The sequence below is a fragment of the Octodon degus genome, unplaced genomic scaffold, assembly GCF_000260255.1.
Source record: "Octodon degus isolate 3935 unplaced genomic scaffold, OctDeg1.0 scaffold00008, whole genome shotgun sequence".
Taxonomy (NCBI): Eukaryota; Metazoa; Chordata; class Mammalia; order Rodentia; family Octodontidae; genus Octodon; species Octodon degus.
Window position 1 is genome coordinate 18058955 of NW_004524584.1, and position 6642 is coordinate 18065596.

The window sequence follows — 6642 nt, forward strand, 5'->3', positions numbered from 1 at the left end:
AATGTTAACAACTACTTTTTTTTTTTTTTTTTTTTGGTGGCTCAGGCTACCTGAACAGCAGGTCTAGCTGGGGATCAAACTACTGTATCCTGCTCCTGACTGCCTTTGTATGAGAAGGCGCTTAAACACCTGAGCTAAGTTAATTAACTGCTAAAGTTAATGCTGATGGTAGGGTAAGAAGTGGGACTGGGGGAGGTACTAGGAATTGAACTCAGGACCTCATGCTTGCCAGGCAGTCACTGCACCACTGAACTAAATTCCTGGCCCAATGGGATGTTTGTAGTCATGAACAAACTATTCATTCATCCAAAAGGGAGACATCTGGGGAGAGATACCGACATTCACTGTCGTTGGTGGTTACATTTGGCCCTTCCAAGAGTGAGTAAGCCGTGTAACAGGACATGTGAGTGGAGCTCTATGTCCCTGGGTGACTTCCACATAACGAGGGCTTGTCCTGCTCTGACCATGAGGACATGCCCATTCCCAGGAGAGGGCTGTCTGAAAAGTCGGTGACCTGTTGTCTGCAGAGTGTGGACACCGCTAGCACCAGGATGGGTGGCTGGAGGGCTGGGCAGGGCAGCAAGGTGCAAATGTCACACAATCACAGTCTTATCCTGGAGCCCAGCCAGAGGGTGCGGTGGGGACGGTGGGTAAAACTGCAGAGGAGCCTCTGGGAAAGGTTTCTGGGGTATGTTCATGTAACTTTTCCATAAATTTGACATTGAATCAAAACGAAACATAACCAGAAACAACAAGAAAACTAAATCTGGCAAGCTTTGAGGAAGCAAGCTGTAAGCTCTGAAGCCAGAGCCCATGGTGCGGGTGTGGGGGGACCTGGCAGCTCCAGCCCAGTGGGCAGTGGAAGAGCAAGTGCCTGGGGAGCAAGGGGATGGAGAAGAGGAGGGCAAGGGCTAGGGTCCTGTGGAGAGATGGGGTCCTGAGACGGTGGTGCGTGCACACATGTCTATGAGGACCACTTGCACCCAGAACTTCTGAGAAGAGAAATATAGGAACTGCCAACAGTTTGCTCACCAGCCCGTCTCATGGACACAAGCCTGGACAGGGCAGGTGGTCAGAGACAGGAGTGGGTGGGGGGCAACAGGGCCAAGACTGGCAGGGCTTGGAGGTGTGTGGACAAGAAGCCAGCTTCATGGCGTCTGAGGAGGGGACATGGCACCCTTGTAACAGCACACTCGTAATTTGCCCACCGTGCCCCTCATTGTCTTTAGGTGTTTTTTTTTTTTTTTTAATTTTTATAATTTTTTTTTAAGGGCTGGCCAGATAGCTCAGCGGATTAAAACACCTACTTAGGCAGATGCAGGGGCTGGGGCTCATCCCTGCCCAGTCCTGCCAGCCCCGCCCTCAGGGCACAATGAGAAGGCAATTGAGACTGGGCGTGGTGGTGTGCGTCTGTAATCCCAGCTCTTAGGAGGCTGAAAAACAGGAAAGATCACTACAAGTCCTATCCGTGTAGTGAGACCCTGTAGACCACGTACTTAATACATCAATAAAATAAAGTAAAATATTTTTTAGTTCTTATTTTCTAATTGACATACATTTATGCTTACTGATGTAGTGCAGTATGTGTGTAAGTGTGCAGTGGGCGGACCGGAGTCACTAGCGTTCTCTTCTTTGAACACACTGTTGTCGTATGTGGCAAGCCCTCAGCACCTTCTTCAGTTACTTTAAAATGTGGCTGCACTCACTCGCAGTGCTGTAGGATGTCAAAGCTGCCGCCTCACTCTGTTCCCTGCCCACCACCCTACCTCTTCTCTAGTGACCTCTAGTCTCTTTCTGCTGAGCCACATATTTAATCTACACAAATGGAGTCCTTCAATGTCCAGATTATTTCACTTAACATAATGCCACCCGGGTTCCATTTGTACTACCTTCTGTGGCTGAAAACTATTCGATTTTGCTTAAGCGTCACATTTTCTTCATCCGTTCAGTTGCTGATAGACGTCAGTGTCCTGAATGTTGTGCATAGCGCTGCAATAAACAGGAGTGCAGGTGTCTCTTTGATGCAGTGGCTTTATTTTTAGTTTTCAGGCACTTCCATATCCTTTCCATTGTGGTTATATTAATTTACATGCCCACTGACAGTGTATGAGATCCTTGCTCTCTGCTTCCTTGCCAACTTTTGTTATCATGTCTTTTTTTTTTTTTTAATAATAGTTATTCTAACTGAAGAGAGATGATAGCTCACTGTGGGCTTGGTCTACCTTTCTCTGATGATTCATGATGTAGAAATATATATATATATATATCTTGGCCATTCATATATCAGCTGTTGAGAAATGTCTATTCAGATCATTTGCCCATCTTAAATTATATGTGTGTGTGTGTTTTTTTCTTTCGCTTGAGCCTTGCATATTCTGGATAGTACTTTCTTATCAGATGAATAATGTGACAAATATTTTTCCAATTCAGTAAGTTCTTCCTTCACTCTGCTGGTGCATTCCTTTTCCTACAAATGATTCAAGTTTGTCTTTCTTTAGGGCAGAGTAGAACTTCATTGTATATAAATACTGCAGTTTGTTCATCCATTCATCTAATGATGGGCATCTGGGTTGTTTCCAAGGCTACCTCTTACAAATCAGCTACTAGAAACATGGGCGTGCGTATATCGCCGTGGTATGCTGCTTCTAACTCTTTCAGGAAGAGGCCTAGGAGAATATCTGGGTCAAATGAAAGCTTTAGTTTTAGGTTTTTAAGAAGTTTCCTGGCCAAGCAATGGCCGTGACTCATCCACATGCTGCACTGATAAAGGTTCTACAATCTGAGGTACAGGATCTCAGGACAAATCCTGAGGGCATTTCACTGGCCTTCTCAGACCCAAAAGCTACAACTCTTGTTGCACAGGTCCTGCTTTACCTTGGTCTTAACCATCCAGTAGAAAAGTATGAAGACAAAATATAAGAAATAAAGCCATGCTGTTAAGTTGAGCTGTGGGGACTCAGGTCAATAATTTCTGACGTTGCCAGTTAAACAGAAGACCCAATTCTATTATGGGCTACTGGACTCTTTTAGAATATTTTGCTGAGTTTACACACCTATAATATTCACTAACGGAACTTAGAAAAAATGGGGTATACCGATGAGTGTCCATTTTGTATCTGTGTATTCAAAGAGGTTGGGATAGATATATAGTTGCATTCTCTTAATGAATAGAATGATTTGTTCTAATGGTGTTTGTAAATAGGATCACAAGTCCGCATCTTGTACAGCAATTAACCACTAAGAAGAATATATGCAGTGTATTATTTGTTGAAACTGTACTTTCGATTTGATTTGAAACTGTCTCATTGCTATCTGTTTATCAATAAAACTTTGAAAAAAAATAAAAAAAAATAAAAAAAAGACTAGCTATCACCCATATACAGAAAAAAAAAAAAAAAAAGAAGTTTCCATACTGATTTCCATATTGGTTTTGCCAGTTTCACTCCCACCAGCCATGGAGAAAGTTTCCTTTTCCCCACAGCCTTGGTTGACTTCTTGATGATAGCCATTCTTTCTAGAGTGAGATGGAATCTCAGAGTTGTTTTAATTTGAATTTCTCGAATGACCAATGATACTGAGCTGGATTTTTTTTTTTTTTACTGTATATGCTGCCAAAGTGAGCATATACTGTTGACCACTTTGTCCTATATTTATTTGCTGCTTGTACCTTCTGAGAAATGTCTGTTCATATCAGATGCCCATTTTTTGATTGGGTCTTTAAATTTGGAAGGTCTGAGTTTTTTTGAATTCTTTCTACATTCTAGATGTTAGTCCTTTGTCTAAGGAGTAACATGTTTCCCCATCCTGTGGGTTGTCTCTGCACTCTTTTTTTGTGGTTTCTTTTGCTGCATAGAATCTTTTAAATTTGAGGGTGATTGCAGTTGTTGAGTCTTTGTAATATTTCCTATGTGATCAGGGCTGTGTTCATAAACTCTTTCTACCCCTGTGTCTTCAAGACTTTTACTTATTCTATGTTTCAGCAGGTTAAGTGTTTCTGTTTTTAGGGCTTTGATCCATTTCAATTTTAGTGTAGTTTATGTGAGAGATATGGTTCTAAGTTCAATTTATGAAATGTGGAAAGCCAGTTTTTCTACTATCATTTATTAAAGAGGCTACCTTTCCTTGAGTGAAGGTGTTTGACACCTTCGTCAAAGATATGGTGGTTAAATGTACTTGGGAGGTTTTTATTTTGTTGTTGTTGTTGGTTTGGTTTGGTGGAACTGGGGACTGAACTCAGGCCCTTGCACTTGCCAGGGAAGCGCTTATTCCACTGAGCCATCTCCCCGACCGTGGGAGTTGTTTATATATCTTCTGTTCAGTTCCATTGATCTTTGGGCCTGCTTTTTTTTCTTTTTGGCCAGCACCATGATTTAAAAAAAAATGTATTTGGTACAAGGTCTCACTTTGCAGCTTGGACTCGTAGTGATCCTCCTGTCGCAGCCTCCCCAGTGCTGGGATTATAGGCATGTACCACTATACCTGGACTTTGTCACCAGCTCTGCATACCCTTGGGGGCGGATTTGGTGTGGCATGTGGTGCCAGGTTCCTGTGATTGCCTAAGCAGGCGCTTAGTCCCCTGAGCTATCTCACTGGCCCTTCGTGTTATTTTTATAACTTCAAATCAGGAATTGTGTTGCCCCTGCCTTGCTTTTGTTGCTCAGAATTGCTTTTGATATTCTACTTCTCTTCTGGTTCCAAATAAATTTTAAAATTGTTTTCTCTGGTTCTGTGAGGTACAGCATTGCATTAAATCTATAAAACAATTTTGTAAGGATGGTCATTTTTCACTATATTTGTTCTGCATATCCAAGAAGAAGGATATCCTTCTATTTCCTGGTGTCCTCTGATTTCCTTTTCACTATAGTTTTTAATGTATAGGTCTTTCACTTCCTTTGTTACATCAACTCCTAAGTATTTCATTTTTCTTGATGATATTATGAAAGTTGTTTTTTGATCTAATTTCTCTCTCAGTGAGTTTGTTATATTATGTCCAAAAATGATGCCGTTGAGTTTTGAGTGTTGACTGTGTATTCTGCTATACTGTTGAGTTTGGTTATTAATTTTAGGAGTCTTTTTGCAGAGTTTTTGGAGGTCTTCTTTGTAGAGTATCATGCCATCTATAAATAGTGATATTTTAAGCTTTTTCTTTCATATCCATATTCCTTTTATTTCTTTCTCTTTTTTCCAATTGCTTAGGCTAATACTTACAAAAGTATATAGAGTAGGAGTGGTGATAGTGGACACCTTGTCTTGTTCCTGATTTAGAGTGAAAGCTTTCAGTTTGTGACCATTTAGTATGATGTTGGCTATCGTTTTTTGTCATAGATAGATTTTATCAGATTGAGATAAAGACTGTACTCCAATTTTCTGTGGGAATTTTATCTTGAATGGGTGTTGGACTTTGTCAAATACTTTTTGTGTCTGTATCTATTCAGGTGATCATGTATTTTTGTAACCTTTGTTCTGTTCATGTGGCTAACAGTTAGATGTCATATGTTGAATTCATTCCTGGGATGAATCCTCCTTGGCCATGGAGTATAATCATCTTAATGATTTATTGCTTCTGTTCTAGTATCTTATTGAGGATTTTTGTAATTACATTCATTAAAGAGATTGGCCCTGCCTCAGTTTCTCTTCTCTCGTTGCTGGGACAAATACCTGACACCAAAATGAAGGAAGGAAAGGTTTATTTAGCTCACAGTTACTGGAGGCTTCAGTCCATATTTGGCTGGCTCCAAGGCAGTGGCACATGGCAGAGGGCATCCAGTTCATGGTGGTGGGACAACGACAGTGGCAACAGAGACAGAGTCTGTCTCTCCGTCTCTCTTATATTGCACTCAGGCTCTCTGCCCCAGGCTGGGGGAAGTACATACACCCATAATCCAAGCAGTACTAAGACCCATAATTCCAGCCTTGGATCACCCATAATCCTAGTGGATCATGAGTTCATCTCAAACTCTCTAAGTCCCTATTCCATGACTGCATGAGGCTTTGGGGGAACAACTAGACACAAACCACAACAGGCCCATAGTTCTCTTTTTTTGGTTGAATCATTTTCTGGTTTTGATATCAAGCTAACACTTGCTTCTAGGAATAACTTTGGCAATGTTGCTTCTCTTTCAGTTTCATTAACGAGTTCAAGGAGTTAGAGACATTAGATCTTCTCTAAAGTTCTTGTAGAATTAAGGAAGCAGTGAATTTGTCAGAACCTGGACTTTTCTTTGTTAAGTTTTAAAAATTATTATCACTGACTGATATCATTTTGTAGAGTGTTTATATATTCAACTTTGGTAACTCATGTGTATTTAGGAATATGTCCTTTTCTTCTAAGTTTTCCATTTTATTAGAGTACCAATTCTCAAAGTAGGTATTAATGATCTAGATTTCTGCAAGATCCATTGTGATTTTGCCCATTTCATTTATAATGGTATGAGGCCAGAAAGAGAGCCCAGTAGAATAAGTGTCTGCCTGGCAAGCACAGGGTCCTGAGTTCAATCCCTGGTACCGAAAAAAAAAAAGAACCCCCCCCCCAAATTTCTCATTTATAATGGCGTGGATTTGGGTCATTTCCTTTTTGGTAAGGTTTGCTCAGGGTTTGTCTACTTTATTCAATCTCTCAAATAACTAACTGTTCAATTAATT